The sequence below is a fragment of the Microcaecilia unicolor genome, chromosome 3 (genome assembly GCF_901765095.1).
Source record: "Microcaecilia unicolor chromosome 3, aMicUni1.1, whole genome shotgun sequence".
Classification (NCBI taxonomy): Eukaryota; Metazoa; Chordata; class Amphibia; order Gymnophiona; family Siphonopidae; genus Microcaecilia; species Microcaecilia unicolor.
Genome location: NC_044033.1, coordinates 290691031 through 290707385, shown reverse-complemented (window position 1 = coordinate 290707385; position 16355 = coordinate 290691031). Strand labels below are relative to the sequence as shown.

The 16355-nt window shown below is 43.3% G+C and overlaps 1 protein-coding gene across 2 annotated transcripts in view; it reads left to right on the top strand.

The window, feature by feature from the left end:
* The window catches only part of VDR (vitamin D receptor), a 459251-nt gene that overhangs the window by 76630 nt on the left and 366266 nt on the right, over positions 1-16355 (top strand). Inside the window, exon 1 of one of the 2 annotated variants that reach the window (XM_030198163.1) lies at positions 1775-1819. The exons of the other annotated variant lie outside the window; for it this stretch is intronic. The gene's annotated coding sequence lies outside the window, so the exon portion shown is untranslated. Of the gene's footprint in view, positions 1-1774; positions 1820-16355 lie in introns of those variants that run through there. 2 annotated transcript variants of the gene reach the window in all.

Here is a 16355-nt window from a genome sequence, read left to right as displayed (position 1 = left end):
GAAGGTTGTTGGTGATGCTTCTTGTGGCATTTTGCTATTGAGTTCCACCATTTGAAGCCCAGGTGTTGCATCACCCTATAAAAATCAGGAAAAGGTTTGACCTTTAACTTAAAAAAATAATCTTTGTGATGAAAAAAAGATTTGAGAGTCACATTCCTATTAATCTTCACTTTGAAGAAAAATGTAGCCATGGAGGCTGCCCCCTACTGTGAATCTTCCAGAAATTGCATCAAATTGGATACATTCTGCTGTACTCTATATCCCTAGATCATTTCCGCATCCTTCTCAACACCAGATACTCCAGTTCTTGTTATCCAAAGATACTGCAGCTTCATAATTGGAGGCAAAGCTGCCTCCAAGAACTTAAGAATCTCCATAAAGTACTTGTTTAACATCCTTCAAGGAGTAACAGCCAGATGTTTAAGAAAATACATAAAATGAAAATTGCACATTCTACTGTTGTTTTCTAATATTTCCAACTTGTTCCTCAAAGTATATTGGGGTCAATATTCAAAGTGATTTAACCAGCCAGAAACAGCTCCTGGCTGGTTAAATCATCTGTTCAGGGCTAACTTCTAACTTTCAGTGACACTTAACTGGTTAGTGCAGCTGAAAATAACTGGCTAGCTCTAAACTGAAAACTGACTATTCTGGGGATGTTCCAGGGTGGAATTGGTACTTGGCCAGTTAAGTGCTAATATCTAACATATGGCACTAACCGGGTGGTAATCGGCAGTGTACGTTCACTGATTACCGCCCGGTTAACACATGAGACCTTACCACTAAGTCAGTGGGTGGCGGTAAGGTCTCAGGCCCAAAACGGACATGTGCCAATTTTTATTTTTCCGCACGTCCATTTTTGGCCAAAAAAGAGGCCTTTCTTGCAGGCACGCTGAAAAATGCTACTACTACTACTCGCTACTAATCATTTCTGTGGCGCTACTAGACATGTGCAGCACTGTACACAGTATATGCAGGTACTTTCTCTGTCCCTAGAGGGCTCACAATCTAAGGGGCCCTTTTACTAAGCCGCATTAGTGTCTACACGTCACGCACCCAACGCATGCCAAAATGGAGTTACCGCCCAACTACTGCGTGGCTCTTGCAGTAATTTTATTTTTGGCGCACATCCAATACGCATTGCTGAAAAATCATTTTTATTTTCGGACGAGCATATCGGGGATGCGCGCCAAGTGGCATTTCACACGTGTAGGTCATTACCGCCCTGTTATGGAGTGAGACTTTACTGCGACTGGCGGTAAAGTCACAGACCGAAAATAGACGCGCAGCAATATTAATTTTGCTGCACGTCCATTTTCGGCAAAAATTTTAAAAAGGCCTTTTTTACAGGTGCCCTGAAAAATGGATCGGCACATGTCCAAAACCCGTGTCTACTCCACCACAAGCCATTTTTCAGCGCACCTTAGTAAAAGGACCCCTAAGTTTTTGTACCTGAGGCAATGGAAAGTTGTGACTTGTCCAAGGTCACAAGGAGCTGCAGTGGGAATTGAACTCAGATTGCCAGGATCAAAGCCCACTGCAATAACCATTAGGCCACTCCTCCACTATGGACCTGCGTACGTCCAATACACGCGCCTACAATAGCGCAGGACATTTTTCAGCGCACCTTAGTAAAAGGACCCCTAATTGACATTACAAGAAAAATCAGATGGGGGGGGGGGGGTTATAATATATTTTTCTAACAAAAGTAATCTAAAATTAGCAACAAGTCTTAGCAATGGATTGATGCTTTGTCTTAACCTTTCCTCTACAGGTGTAGCAACTTTCCAAGACTCAAGGTTTCTCCCACACACACCAGGTAAGTAAACCATTCAATTCATATTTGTTTCTTTTTCTTTGTATTAGTGTTATTGTGTCCACCAGTCTTTTCCTACTCAATGCTCTTTCTTGTTTTTCTTCTATCTTCTTTCTTTAACTTTGGAGCTCATACACCTCTCTGGAATCCTCTGCAGGGGTACCTATTGCCTGACTATAGGCAAAACCCTGACTAAACTAAATACTTGTTTCAGGTAGGTATTTTTAAGCCCCTATTTCTAACTTATTTCTGGCCCTCCCACAAAAACTTCCCCGTAATCATAGGGCACTCACTCTTTTCAGTCACCTTATTTCAAACACAGTAACAACCTAACATTAAAATAATTTTTTTCTGCTCTGTCAGGAGAAATGAGCAGAACTTGTTCACATAAGTAGAATGCCTTTTTAACAATAACCAGAATCCCTTAACCCTGAAGGAATGTTTCCTACTTCCACGGGCTCCCAACAGGGCTGTGCCAACACAGTAAGCGGGGTAAGCACCGCAGGGGAGCGCCGACCTCTGGCGGATGCCGCCGCGATGCTTACCCTCGCTGCTTACCTCAGCTCCGCGGCGCCCTGGGGGCTTTAAATCTTTTACCTCCGACGGTCGCAGCAGCTGAGCAGCGTCAGTGAAAGCGCTGCCGACGTCTCCAGCCTTCCCTTCGCACTCGCTCGTTCGTTCCCTCAGTGTCCCGCCCTCGCAAGGAAATGACATCAGAAGAAGGCGGGACACTGAGGGAACGAACGAACGAGCGGGAAGGGAAGACTGGAGACGTCAGCAGCGCTTTCACTGGCACTGCTCAGCTGCTGCGACCGTCGGAGGTAAAAGATTTAAAGCCCCCAGGGCGCCGCGGAGCTGAGGTAAGGGAAGGGCAGAGAGGGACATGGATGGGAGGGCAGGGCCCAGGGAGAGGAGAAATTGCTGGAAATGGAGGGGATGGGAGAGAGGAGAATTGCTGGATATGGATGGAGGAGGGAAGGGCAGAGAGGGATATGGATGGACATGGATGGGAGGGCAGGGCCCAGGGAGAGGAGAAATTGCTGGAAATGGAGGGCAGGGAGAGAGGAGAATTGCTGGATATGGATGGAGGAGGAAAGGGCAGAGGGACATGGATGGGAGGGCAGAGCCCAGGGAGAGGAGAAATGGCTGGAAATGGAGGGGAGGGGAGAGAGGAGAATTGCTGGATATGGATGGAGGAGGGACGGGCAGAGAGGGACAAGGATGGACATGGATGGAGGACAGAGCCCAGGTAGAGAGGAGAAATTGCTGGACATGGAGGGGAGGAGAGAGAGGAGAATTGCTGGATATGGATGGAGGAGGGAAGGGCAGAGAGGGACAAGAATGGACATGGATGGGAGGGCAGGGCCCAGGGAGAGAGGAGAATTGTTGGACATGGATGGAGGGAAGGGAAGGGAAGACAGAGGAAGGAGATGCACATAGATGGAGGGGAAGGGAGAAAGAAGAAATGCTGGGCATGGATGGAGGGGAGGGAAGAGAGATGAAGGAGATGAGATGAGGGAAAAGGAAGAGAGGAGAAAAACTGCACATGGATGGAGAAAATAGGCAGAAGCTGGATCCACTGGACAGTCAAGTCTGCGGAGGACCCAGCTTTTACTTATGGATATAGAGCAAGAAATGAAGAAGAAAGGAGGAAAGTAAAGAAATAAATGGAAAGGAAGCCCTGGAAACAGAGTTAAGAGGACAGATAGCAGCAGAATCAGATACTGGGCCAGCATGATCAGAAAAAGAAAGTCACCAGACAACAAAGGTAGAAAAAAATCATTTTATTTTCATTTTAGTGTTTGGATTATGTCCACTTTGAGAATTTACATCTGCTATCTTATTTTGCAATGTATAGAAATTTGTTTCTAAGAATATTGCTGACAATTCCTGTCTGTGTGGCAAGTGGTGAGCGATCATTTTCACGGTTAAAAATCATAAAAAATTATTTGCGATCAAGTATTTCGCAAGAAAGGCTTGTAAGCCTTGCCATGATTGCTATTGAGAATGATATATGTGCCCAGTTAGATATCAAAGATTTAATTACTAATTTCATGAACATGAAAGCACGAAAAGCTAAGTGTTTGTAAACCTTCTATTTGTTCAGCAATCCCACAAAGATGCACTCCATCTTTCAGCGCCTATTTCCTTTGCATCTTGTGCCACACGGGGGGGGGGGGGGGGGGGGGGGGGGAGGGGCACCAGAGACCCTAGGCATGGCCCTGGCTCCCAACCCAGGTCTGGCTAAGGTTTTAAACCATTACAGCTGTTTTGTCTTACTGGCAACAAGTTTTGTTCCTTTACTCAAAGAAACTATATTTATTTTAAAAATCAAGCAGCTTCAGTATTTTAACTCTGCCACTTTTCAGACGTAAAGGAGCATTTTTCCTGCTTTCAGATTTGTTCTTAATAGCAGTGCTGGTTTCCTTGGAAACAGTTAGTGTCACTTAGCTGCTCAAATATTAGTCACAGACATTTAATTTTCTTAAAAGTATCAGGTAAATGTCAAAGTCAAGGTGTGAAAGTTTAAGGAAGATGGATTTTCAAATCAACCTTCTGTCACGTTAACGCTCTCTCTGAACCCTGAAGCCAAAAGAACATCGCGGGCTTCAAAATTAACAAACTCAAACACACTCCAAACACAGTCACCATAATCTCTTTAAGATTAATTCAAAATTCAAACTCCTTTACACAACGCCCAGTCACACATCCGTTTCACTCAAGCATAACCACCCAACAGACCTTACTGACCGTTTAGAACTCTCATTAAAAACTCCCTGCCTCGAGCCTAGCCACGAGACCCCAGCAGCCAAATGCACCAACTAAATGCAGCCTTGCTTCACCACAAAATTTTCACTTTTGAATTAAATAACATTTTAATTCTTTGCATCCACATACCTCTTTTCCCTGGAATTGAAGTATTTTCCCCTTTTTACAATCAGCACGTAACTCCTACATGGCTTTGCCATGAGCCAGCTTCCAAGCACAGCCCCCTCCTTGTGCCAGCTCCTGTCACTGGCTCCTATCTAGTGCACATGTACACACAAAAATCCTGATCCACAATTTCCACGGATCCCAAAATCTCCCTTTTCCAGCTCATTCATCAACCCGTTGGGTCTTCCACCTGAAACTCCGGAGCTGCCAGTCACTCTCCGAAGCCCCCAGTAAGGCTTGCTTCTAGTGAAACCATGTTGCCTCAGGTCTTGTAATCCATTGGATTCCAAAAACGACTATTCTCTGTTTTAAAAGCATTTCTATTAATTTACGTACCACAGAAGTCAAACTTACCGACCTGTAGTTCCCAACCTCTTCCTTACTTCGGCTTTTGTGGAGAGGGACCAAAACTGTTCTTCTCCAGGACCACTTTCAACTCCAGAGAAGCATTGAAAAGGTCAGTCAGCGGAGCTGCTAGAACTTCCCTAAGTTCCTTCAGTACCCTCAGATGTATGCCATTCGGCCCCATTGCATTGTCCACTTTAGTTTAGCCATCTCCTCACGAACACAGTCCTCTGAAAATCGTTCAGGGACTACCACCCCTCTGTTCCTATTATGTTTGTGTTTTGTGGTCCTGCTCCTCGACCTTCAACTGTGAACACAGAACAAAAATATTTGTTAAGCAATTCCACCTTATGTTTATCAGCTTCTACTTATTCCTCCCCTTCACTTTTGAGTTTCACAATGCCACTTTCATTAACATATCTAAAAATGTGTTAGCCAATATGGTAAAAGGGGGGGGGGGGAGAACACATTTTTAGATTTGCATCTTTTTGCTTTCCTGACTACTCTACCAGCTTCTTTTAGCTTTTCCAGATATTGTTGCCTTCTTCCTCTCTCTGCAGTCTATTATGACAGCTTTATTACATGACCTACATAGTTTACTTGATAATGGCTATGTGACATTAGTGGTCTCATTGGATTTAGCATCTGCTTTCAATCTGATCACAATCTTTCTGTGACCGCCCTTATAATACTATTTTAAGAGGAAATATCATAAATTGGTTAGTATCATTTTTGCAGAATAGATTTTCCTGTGTTACCTTCCAATCAGTTACTTCCAGAAGATTTGAAGTGAACTCTGGTGTTCCGCAAGGGTCATCACTATCACCATTACTCTTTAATATTTTTTTAGTCCCCTTTTTATACTAATTCAGAGGTTTGGGATTAATGTGTTCTGTTATGCAGATGACATACTTTTGGTCTCTAAGGGGTCCTTTTACTGAGCTGCAGTAAAAAAGGGCTCTGTGCTAGCAGCGGGGGCTGTTTTTGCCATGCTCATTTGCCCTTTTTACTGCAGCGGGTACAAAAGCCTGAACATAGCCATGGCTCTTACTGCATGGCTATCCAAGGGGGAGCACTTACCACCATCCACTGAGGTGGCAGTAAGGGCTCCCGTGCTAGCCGAGTGGTAACCGGGTAGTATGCAGTGCTGCCTGATTACTGCTGGGTTAGCACCGTGCTAAAAATTACCTCCCTATTTTCCCTAGCGTGGAAAATGGCACGAGCTGGAACTACTGCCGGCACCCTAGTTGGGCTGGTGGTACTTCCAGATTAGGGTGCGGTAAGCCCACGTTGGGCTTACCTCTGCTTTGTAAAAAGGGCCCTAAAGTCTCTGCATCCATGCCTAACTTGACTTCCTCACAAAATTTCTTGGATGCTATTTCAGGATGGCTTAAAGATCGTTGCTTGGTGTTAAATATTGACAAAACTGTGGCATGTTGGATATGGGATCATGAAGATCAGCCTTATTTGGTAGATCCATCCCAGTTGTATAGTTTTCATGATCTAGTAATAATCTTTAACTACAAACTATCTTTTTATGAGCAAATTTCATCTTTGATAAAGAAAGGTTTCTTTGTATTATGTCAGTTGCAGGCTGTGAAGCATCGCCTCAATGAGGCAGCACTTCGTACACTAATACATGCTTCCTCGTATTCCATCTTGGGTATTGTAATAAGGGGTATGCTGGAATAACTCCAAACAATTAGCCCTGTTTTACAAAGGCACGCTAAAAATTAGTGCACGCTAACCGTGTAGACGCTTATAGGAATATTATGGGCATCTACACGGTTAGCACGCACTAAAAATATTAGCGTGCCTTTGTAAACAGGGCTCAATATTAAATACTTGCAAACATTATAGAATGCAGCCCTTAGGGTTTTGGGAGATGTTCCCAGATATGAGCATATATCCCCTGTTTTCATATAGTATCACTGGTTACCTGTTTGATTTCATGTTTCATTTAAAATTCGTACTTTAGCACATAAAACCTATTATGCTTTCCTCGTATTCCACCTTGGTTACTGTAATATGGTATATGCTGGAAGAACTCCAAACAATTAACCCTGTTTACAATCTACCTCCAATTCAGAAAAGACCTATCTTTTCAAGAAATCCTACAACTAACCTATGCACACTAATAACACAATCATCCTGTAACAACACTGTACCACACAACATTGTAAACGTACAGCATCAATGTAATCTCACATAACTGTTAAATGTAAGCCACATTGAACCGAAACTAATTTTTGGATAATTGTGGGATACAAGCATGAATAAATAAAATACATAAATAAATTAAATTATGAGCGATTACTACCTTACTTGAATAATTTAGCAATCCCTTACCTTCCGGCAAGGACTTTACAATCTCCACAGGATCACAGAATGATGATACCTCACATTTGTAGAGCCTGTCCAAACATTCATAAGCATCATTTTTGACTTGCCCCTGCACTCAGGAATAATCTTCCAAAAGCAGTACTTGCAGAAATAAATCTTAAAAGATTCAAACGCCTATTAAAGACAAATCTTTTTACGTTAGCTTTTGAAATTCATCCAGATGGGGAGAGAAAGATATTCTGACAGAAATGTAGAACACTTATTTATGAGTTATGACCTTTTCTTTCTTATTTTTCTTCTCCTCTATTCAGGAATGTATGTGTTAGGTCTGTCCTTTATGATTTTCTAGTTCATTTCCATAAATTTGCTTGTTTTCATTGTAAACCACCTTGATGCTTTAAGGCAGGGTGGTACATCAAATTTAATAAATTGTAAACTGTGTAAATGCCAATACTCTGGTCATGTACTACAGGGATAGGGAAAAAACCTAGGGGCCTTTTTACTAAAGGGTTGCCACGCGGCAACCCGGAACTACCACCAGCCCAGTGTGGCAGCCAGTGGTAGTTCCACCTCGAGCACACGCCGTTTCTGGCACTATTGAAAATAATTCCATAATTTCTAGCGTAGCACTAACCTGGCGGTAATCGGGCAGCGCCGTGTGCTGCCTGGTTACTCCAGGAGCCCTTACTGCCACCTCAATGGATGGCGGAGAGTGCTCCCCCGCACCACCATATGGTAAGAATAATCTTACCACATGGCCATGTCTTTTTTAGGGGCTTTTTACCCGCTGTGGTAAAAAGGGCCCTGACGGGGGGAAAAATGGCCCCTGCCAATACCGCAGGGCCCTTTTTACCACAGCTTGGAAAAGGACCCCCTGGAGTTTTTTTTGCTGTTTTCCCAGCAGCCACTTGGAATTTCAAAGTGAAATTTTACAGCTTTATATGTTGTTACTATCTACGTTCATAAGCTGAGTAGAATGAGATTATCGTGAAACACGGCAAAGTTACAGACTTTATAGAATGTTTGCATAGTAAAACTATCCAAAAAGGGGAGTAGCAAACAGTGGTATAACACAAAAATTTAAAATAGTTTGCTAACACCTCATGTTTGAAATACACTGCAGGGGACTACTAAAAATAACTGACCCTCTTGTTTACTAAGCTGCACTAGTGCCGACAAAGCCCATTCACTTTGAATGGGCTTTGTTGGCATTGCCGCGTGGCATAGTAAATGGAGGGGGGGGGGGGTCAATTTAAACAAATCAAGGCCTCAGAGCTCACAGAGCACAGTCTGGTACATCCACACCAAGGGAAACCAGGGTAAATTCCCTTCACAGTGTCCCAACATTTTTATCATTGGCCTTATCAAAAAACTAATCCAGAAAACAGAGGATAACCCAAAAAAAAAAAGAAAAAGGAGAAAAAGATTGCTCCCCAAAAAACTGGACACTTACAGGCTTATTTTCAAAAGAGAAGGACGCCCATCTTCGACACAAATCGGTATAATCGTCCTTCTCACAGGGTTGTCCAAATCGGTATAATCGAAAGCCGATATTGGATGTCCCCAACTGCTTTCCATCGCTCTTGTCGTCCCCCTTCTCCTCCACTGCTAATTCCAGGCTTAGTTCCTTTTCCCTTGCAGCACCTTATGCCTGGAATGGACTTCCTGAGCCTGTATGCCTAGCTCCATCTCTACTTGTTTTCAAATCTATGTTGAAAACCCACCTTTTCACCACTGCTTATGGCTCCTAACCACTGCTCAATTCCCCTATCCTTGTTCCTTCTCACCCAGTACTTTCCTCGCCCTTAATTGTCTTGTCTGTCTGTATTTTTAGATTGTAAGCTCTATCGAGCAGGGACTGTCTCTCTGTGTCAGGTGTTCAGCATTGCGTGCGTCTGGTAGCACTATACAAATGTTAATAATAATGTTTGTTTACTCCTTCAAAGAATTGAAGTAAATTGGTCAGGCAAGATTTCCCCACACAAAAGCCATGCTGACTTGGTCTCAGTAATCCATGTCCTTTTGTTTTTTATAATGGCCTCTACCATTTTCCCCGGCACAGACGTCAGACTCACCGGTCTATAATTTCCCGGATCTTCCCTGGAACCTTTTATTTAAAAATCAGCGTTACAATGGCCACCGTCCAATCTTCCGGTACCACGCTCAATTTTAAGGATAAATTGCATATCACTAACAGTAGCTCCGCAAGCTCATTTTTCAGTTCTATCAGTACTCTAGGATGAATGTCATCCGGTCCAGGAGATTTGCTACTCTTCAGTTTGCTGAACTGCCCCATTACGTCCTCCGGTTTATCGTGAAGTCAGTACGTTTCTCCGACTCGTCCGCTTGAAATACCATTTCCGACACCGGTATCCCACCCAAATCTTCCTCGGTGAAGACCGAAGCAAAGAATTCATTCAATCTCTCCGCTACGTCTTTATCTTCCTTGATCGCCCCTTTTACCCCTCAGTCATCCAGCGCCCCAACGATTCTTTTGCCGGCTTCCTGCTTTTAATATACCGAAAAAAGTTTTTGCTATGTTTTTTTGCCTCTAATGCTATCTTTTTTTTCGTAGTCCCTCTTGGCCTTCTTTATCTACGCCTTGCATTTGCTTTGACACTCCTTATGCTGCTTCTTGTTATTTTCAGACAGTTCCTTCTTCCATTTTCCGAAGGCGTTTCTTTTAGCCCTAATAGCTTCCTTCACCTCACTTTTCAACCACGCCGGCTGTCTCGCGTCCAACTAAAGGCAATTAGGTGCATAAATGCAGATATGCTATAACACCGCCCCTAAATTCTGCGAACGTCCGACTCATCCATGCCCTTCTCATGGTCACGCGCCTTTTAGAACTGCTTGCTCTGAAAATTAGGGGGTCCTTTTACAAAGTGGCGCTAAGCCCAACATGGGTTTACCGCTTGCTAAAAGGGAAGTACTACCGGGCTACCGCGGCAGCCCGATGGTAGTTCCCACCCCTAGTGCACTGTCATATCTGGCGCTACAAAAATATTTATTTTTGTAACACCGGTGTGTACCTGACTGTAATCAGGCAGTGCCAGGCGATGCCCAGTTACCACTGGGTTAGCGCGGGAGCCCTTACCACCACCTCAATAAGACACTGTTTCAATGTAGATAACTTCCGACTAGTGGTTCAATCCCTTATATTGTCACAAATTGACCACTGTAATATACTGTATGTAGGATGCACTGCGATAGTGAGAAAGAGGCTACAATCAGTACAAAATGTGGCAGCTAAACTAATCTCCAAATTCAAGTTTGAAAGAGTCACCCCACTGTATATAGCATTGCATTGGCTGCCATTTGAACAAGAGGGATTTTCAAACTATGCACAATGACCTATCTAACTCTACACGGCAATGCACCTGAATATCTATACTAATGGATACTGATACCTAAGTTTCGGAATAGGAGACTCGCAGGTAATTTCTTGGATTATCATTCCCCTCCCCCAAAAATATCACATTAAAGTTCATACACGTGCAGATACTACCTTATCTACCAACTACCAATTCGGATAAGAACCATTAATCACCGTTAATCACCGCAAACTTTTGAAAGCTTACCTACTCAAGCAATTTGTACTATAGAATGAATAAAGTTCAATAGCCAAGGAAATGATTCCTCCTGATGACTTCCAATGACCATACTCAGTACCAAATAGCATAGGTTTCCTGGAAACCTGTATGTCATTTCTTGATGTAAGTCACATTGAACTCTATATGGGGATATTAGCGATTAATAAGAAATAAAGGGCCCTGTGTACTAAGCTGTGCTGTAGGTGCTAAAAATTAGCGTGCACTAATGCTAGAGACATCCATATATTCCTATGGCTGTCTCTAGTGTTAGCGGTAAATGATGGGCATCCCGGCATTCACCACCAGCTGATTTCTACTGCGAGTTAAAAACGCTACCGCGGCTTAGTAAAAGACCCCCCTTAGAGGCATATTTTCAAAGCACTTAGCCTTTCAAAGTTCCATAGAAACCTATGGAACTTTGGAAGGCTAAGTGCTTTGAAAATATGCCTCATAGGCTCCTAAATTTGTGCCCTATTTTCAGCTGAAGAGTAGTTCTATAAAGGGTGCCTATATTTAGGTGCCCATTCAACACATTAATTTATAGAATAGAAAGACGTATCCATGTGAATGACATCAGAAATAAGCATTTACATACACTATTCCATAAAATCGGTATGCTAGACGCATAACAGAAGGGGTATATCAGTGGGTGGCGCATGGGCCTGTCATGGGTGTTCCGCATAGCAATGCCTCCCTTTGACCTGGAGTAAGCTGTCATGCCTTACTGTTCCCTCCAAGCTGAGTGGGAGTCCTCTATCTACAGTCTTGCCAGTGGGGGGGTGGGGGGGTGCTGTTTCACTATCACATTTTCAAAAATAGTGAGGGACAGACCAGCTCTGCAGGACTCCCGGGAACCTGTCTGTCTCTAGCCACTGAAAACACAATATTGAAACACCACCCCCCACTGGCAGCAGTACAGTTGGATGACTCCCCACTCAGCGGGAACTGTGGTGGGCAGCCACAGTCCTCGAGGACCACAACCCAGTCGGGTTTTCAAGATTTCCACAGTGAATATGCATGAGATTGATTTTCATGTACTGCCTACCCAGTGGTAAATGGCAGTTGGCGTGCTTCATGCTTACCACCCGAGCAGCACATGAGACCTTATTGCTAAGTCAGTGGGTGGCAGTAAGGTCTCAGGCTGAAAATGGACGCGCGCTGGTTTTCATTTTGCCGCACATTCATTTTCTGGCCCATTAAAATAATCGCTTTTTTCCAGACGTGGTACAATAAGGGTCCGGCACGCACCCATACTGCTGCAGGCAAAGGGCCCCTAAGTTTTTTTTTCTCTCCCCTAAATCTACCCATTTTACCACCCACTTGTTATGCTCCTAAATATAGGAGTTTATATTCTGAGTACAAGTTTAGGCACCCAGCCCTACTTAGTTTTCAAATAGGCCAATTTAGTTAGGAGCATAATATAGCAGGCCCTGCTTTAAAATAAATATAATTGGCTTATTTCATTGTCTTTTTTGACACCCACCCTGTCTTCCACCCATCTCAAGCACATCCTTGATTTATAATGTTATCCCAATTGGACAAGAGGGAAATTTTCACAAGAGTTAATTAGGTATTTAATTACAAAAATGGAGTAACACTGCTCGTCAGTAGATTTATTGTATCCCTTTATAGGTAATTGATGAACTAGTCTAATATACACCAAATACATTTTGAAGGATTGAGCAGTCCAACAGTGAGTTAGTGAAAGGTTGTATGTGTACACTCAATGCAAAGTGCTTCTAGCTCTGAAAGAATAAATCCGATGTCTGGAGGCTAGAGTGGCAGATCTGGAGATGCTGGAGCAGACAGAATGGTATATGGAAACATTCAGGGACATAGTACAATGATCCTATCTCCAGACTGGCAGCTTGTGTGCTGCCATGGACAAGAAGAAATGTCACCTGGAAAGAGAGCATAACCTTATTGCTGCACTGCGTGATCCTGTAGCTAAGATCTGCCCTACAATTTATGCAAAATGCTCTTCCCAGGAGGGAAGAGTGTGAAGTGCAGTCAGAGGCCTTATTTATTCAATAAGAAAACAAGAGAGAACAGGAAAATGTTCTCATTTAATTCAGGCACATTTAATGCCTGGGTCACTTTAGAATGTGTTTGACTACAATTCCTATGAGGCATTGAACCTGAAGTCAAGAGGGCTGTGCAAGGAAAGACAGGTGGCTACTGGCTTCAACTGATTTGAGTACCACTACAGGCCTGGAGAGAGAAGGGAATTTAAAAGGAAGGGCTTTAGCTTTGTAAAAGAGGAGACACACCTAAAGGAAGAGCTGCACTCCAGGGTTACAAAGAGGTTTCTAGTATGGAGGGTTGAGCAGCATTTTCTTCCCTTCCAGCCGCCGAGATAGGACACTCCATGGTTAGAGGGCAGATGAAACAGGGGCGTAACCAGAGACCCAATTTTGGGCAAGCCTGAGCCCAAAGTGGGTGGGCACAACAACCTCACCCCTTGCCATGTCTCCCCCCCCCCCCCCCCCGCAGTACCTTTAGATCTTCACTGGCAGTAACTCAATTCCTTTGCTCACAATAGCTTCAAGCCTTCCCTCTGACATAACTCCATGGTCCCATGAACAGGAAGTTGCATCAGAGGGAAGACTCAGACTGGCAGGAACAGGGGGAATGTGCTGGGTGGGCCTGAGTCCAAAGTGGGTAGGTCTGTGGGTGGGGCCACACATGGTTATGCCATTGAGATGAAGGCTCAACCCTGACAGCTCACAGCTGTGCCTAGAGTGGGGGGGGGGGGGGGTGAGGAAAGCTCTCCCTAGTAAGGAGTGGAGGCTGGAATACAGGAATACAGGTTTGGCAGTTTTATATAGTAAGGGGCCCCAACCTGGAGATAGGTAGGTGAGGGGATGGTGCACCAGTGGGTCACTGGGGAATAGTCATTGCCTGGGCCATGGGAGCAGGTTTCCCTGAGGCTAGGGAAATGAAGGTTAAAGCCTTAGTAGGGAAGAGGTGCTCTCAGGAGTGGGGAGCTTGAAAGCAGAGGAGCTCTATGACTCCGTGTAAGTTCCCAGAATGGTTCCTTGTATTTGCAACCCTGAATGGTGTGATAAAAGGGAGAGGGGATCTAATGTGATGTTGAAGTCTGTGGGGACAAGAATACAGAGAATACCCTGGATATAACTTATGTAGTGGGAGAGAGAAGGTTAAAAGCAACCCCCCCCCCCCCGCCCATAACAAGTTTTAGTGCTGAAGACAAGTGGTGCTTAATCCAGTTTATTAGAAAGGCTAAAGGGCACATGGAGGCATTTTCCCCTACCTAGGATCCCAACTCTGGAATGCTCTACCCAGATACATTCGATCAACTAGTGAATACCTTCCCTTTAGGAAACTATTGAAAACCCATCTATTCAAACAGATTTACCCTAATGACTTGACTTACCACAAGCAAACATAAGCAACCCATCCATTTACCGGTTCACCTAATCATTTACAACAATGGCTCAGAAATTACCTCCTACCAATCTTCTTACCCTCCATGCTCTTCCCCTACCTCTTCTTCATCGCTCCACTTCCTTACCTTTCCCTATCCTTTCTCTCATACCTCTTTTATCCCATTTACCCTTGTTCATTTGTCCTACCACATACCTCCTTTGTTGATTCAGATACTACAGATTGTATTCTCTTGTTACTAGTAAGCCGCATTGAGCCTGCGATGAGCGGGAAAGCGCGGGATACAAATGTAATAAATAAATAGTGAAAGGGAGCTGTGTTTGTCCTGTAAATTAGGCAATCTAGTCTGGAGTTAAGATTATGGTAGACCAGGGTGACAGCGTCAAAAGACTGTGTAGCAAAGGCAAGTGGAAGGGTAAAACGTCAGGTTAAGGGTGGTAGTTGCACATTCTGTGAGGTGATGACCATAAATGAGCCCTAGGAGGGTATGAATTTATTTGTGAGAGCTGGGTAATTAGTAATGCAGCCTTCTTAAATGAAAGCTGGAACACTGAGGAAAAGAACTTGGCCTCGATTTGTAGTCTTGTAGCAGGTTTGGAGTGCAGTAACTTTAAGTTTTTAAGAAACCCTCAGTCTGATTATGTATAACCCACTGAAGAAGGTTTTTGTTTGGTAATTTATTTCAAACTCATTAAAGAACCTGAAAGTAAGAAGATGCTGAAGCGTTTGCTTCATAGGGCAGATCCAAAAGGTGCGTAAGGCTTCACAGAGCAAAGGGGGAAGCCAGTTTTCTAAAATGTATATAATCTCTAGCAGAGAGTAAAGAATTGATATTTTTACCTACTCTTGCTGCTTGGAAGGGTAGTAGGTTTTCCAAGAGTTTAATTCTTTTTTTATCCTTTAAGGATAGAAAAGCAAACAAACTTATCGCTGGTCTAATAAAAGTCATGAATTTGAAATGATTTACAAAATACTGAGGGACCAAACCGAAAATAACCTTATAAACCGTATAATAGAACTTAATCAAAATTCTGGTAGATATAGGGAGTCAGTGGGCGTTTACAAATGCAGGGGTTAAATTTGTGGCAAGCAGTTAATGACTGGTAACTATTAGTACACAGCCATAATAACAGTCACAGCATTGGCAGGACAGAATGTGCTGATTTTTGTAGTATAAGGGTGTGGGAATGGACTGTGCCTTGCAGTTAACACTCAAAGAGGCATATTTTCAAAGCACTTAGCCTTCCAAAGTTCCATAGGTTTCTATGGAACTTTGGAAGGCTAAGTGCTTTGAAAATATGCCTCAAAGTTTCTCCGAGTTAACTGTTACAAATGGAGATTGACAGGAAGAGAGCAAACCAGAGTGAGAAATAAATCCAAAGACAGATTTATTGAAAAATCCAAAGTAAAATTTATTGTAGAACCATGTGAGGGATAAAAACAATGACTTGGCCAAGTTTCACCCTACTCATGGACGCCTCAGGGCAAATGATACTAGATGCGTATAAGGCGTAGATAGCATCAATCTAGTTATGGGAAAACTCTCTCCTTACTGTTTTTTGAACCTAGCTTTATTTATTATTTTCAATCTGTTAAATTCAGCAAATAAATAGTAATTATGCATTAACATTTGCAGAAAAATGTTTATACTTAGCTTTGTATCATGTAGAGCAATGGAGGCAGTGTGTGCAGATTTATTTAATGCATATTCATGGTAGGTATTCGGAAAATCTGACTGGTTGGCATGTCCCGAGTAATGGATTGAGAATCCCTGACTCACCGGTCTATAATTTCCAGGATCTCCTCTGGAACCTTTTTAAAAAATAGGCATAACATTGGCTACCCTCCAGTCTTCCGGTACCACACCTGATTTTAAGGATAGATTGCATATTACTAACAGTAGCTCTACAAGTTCA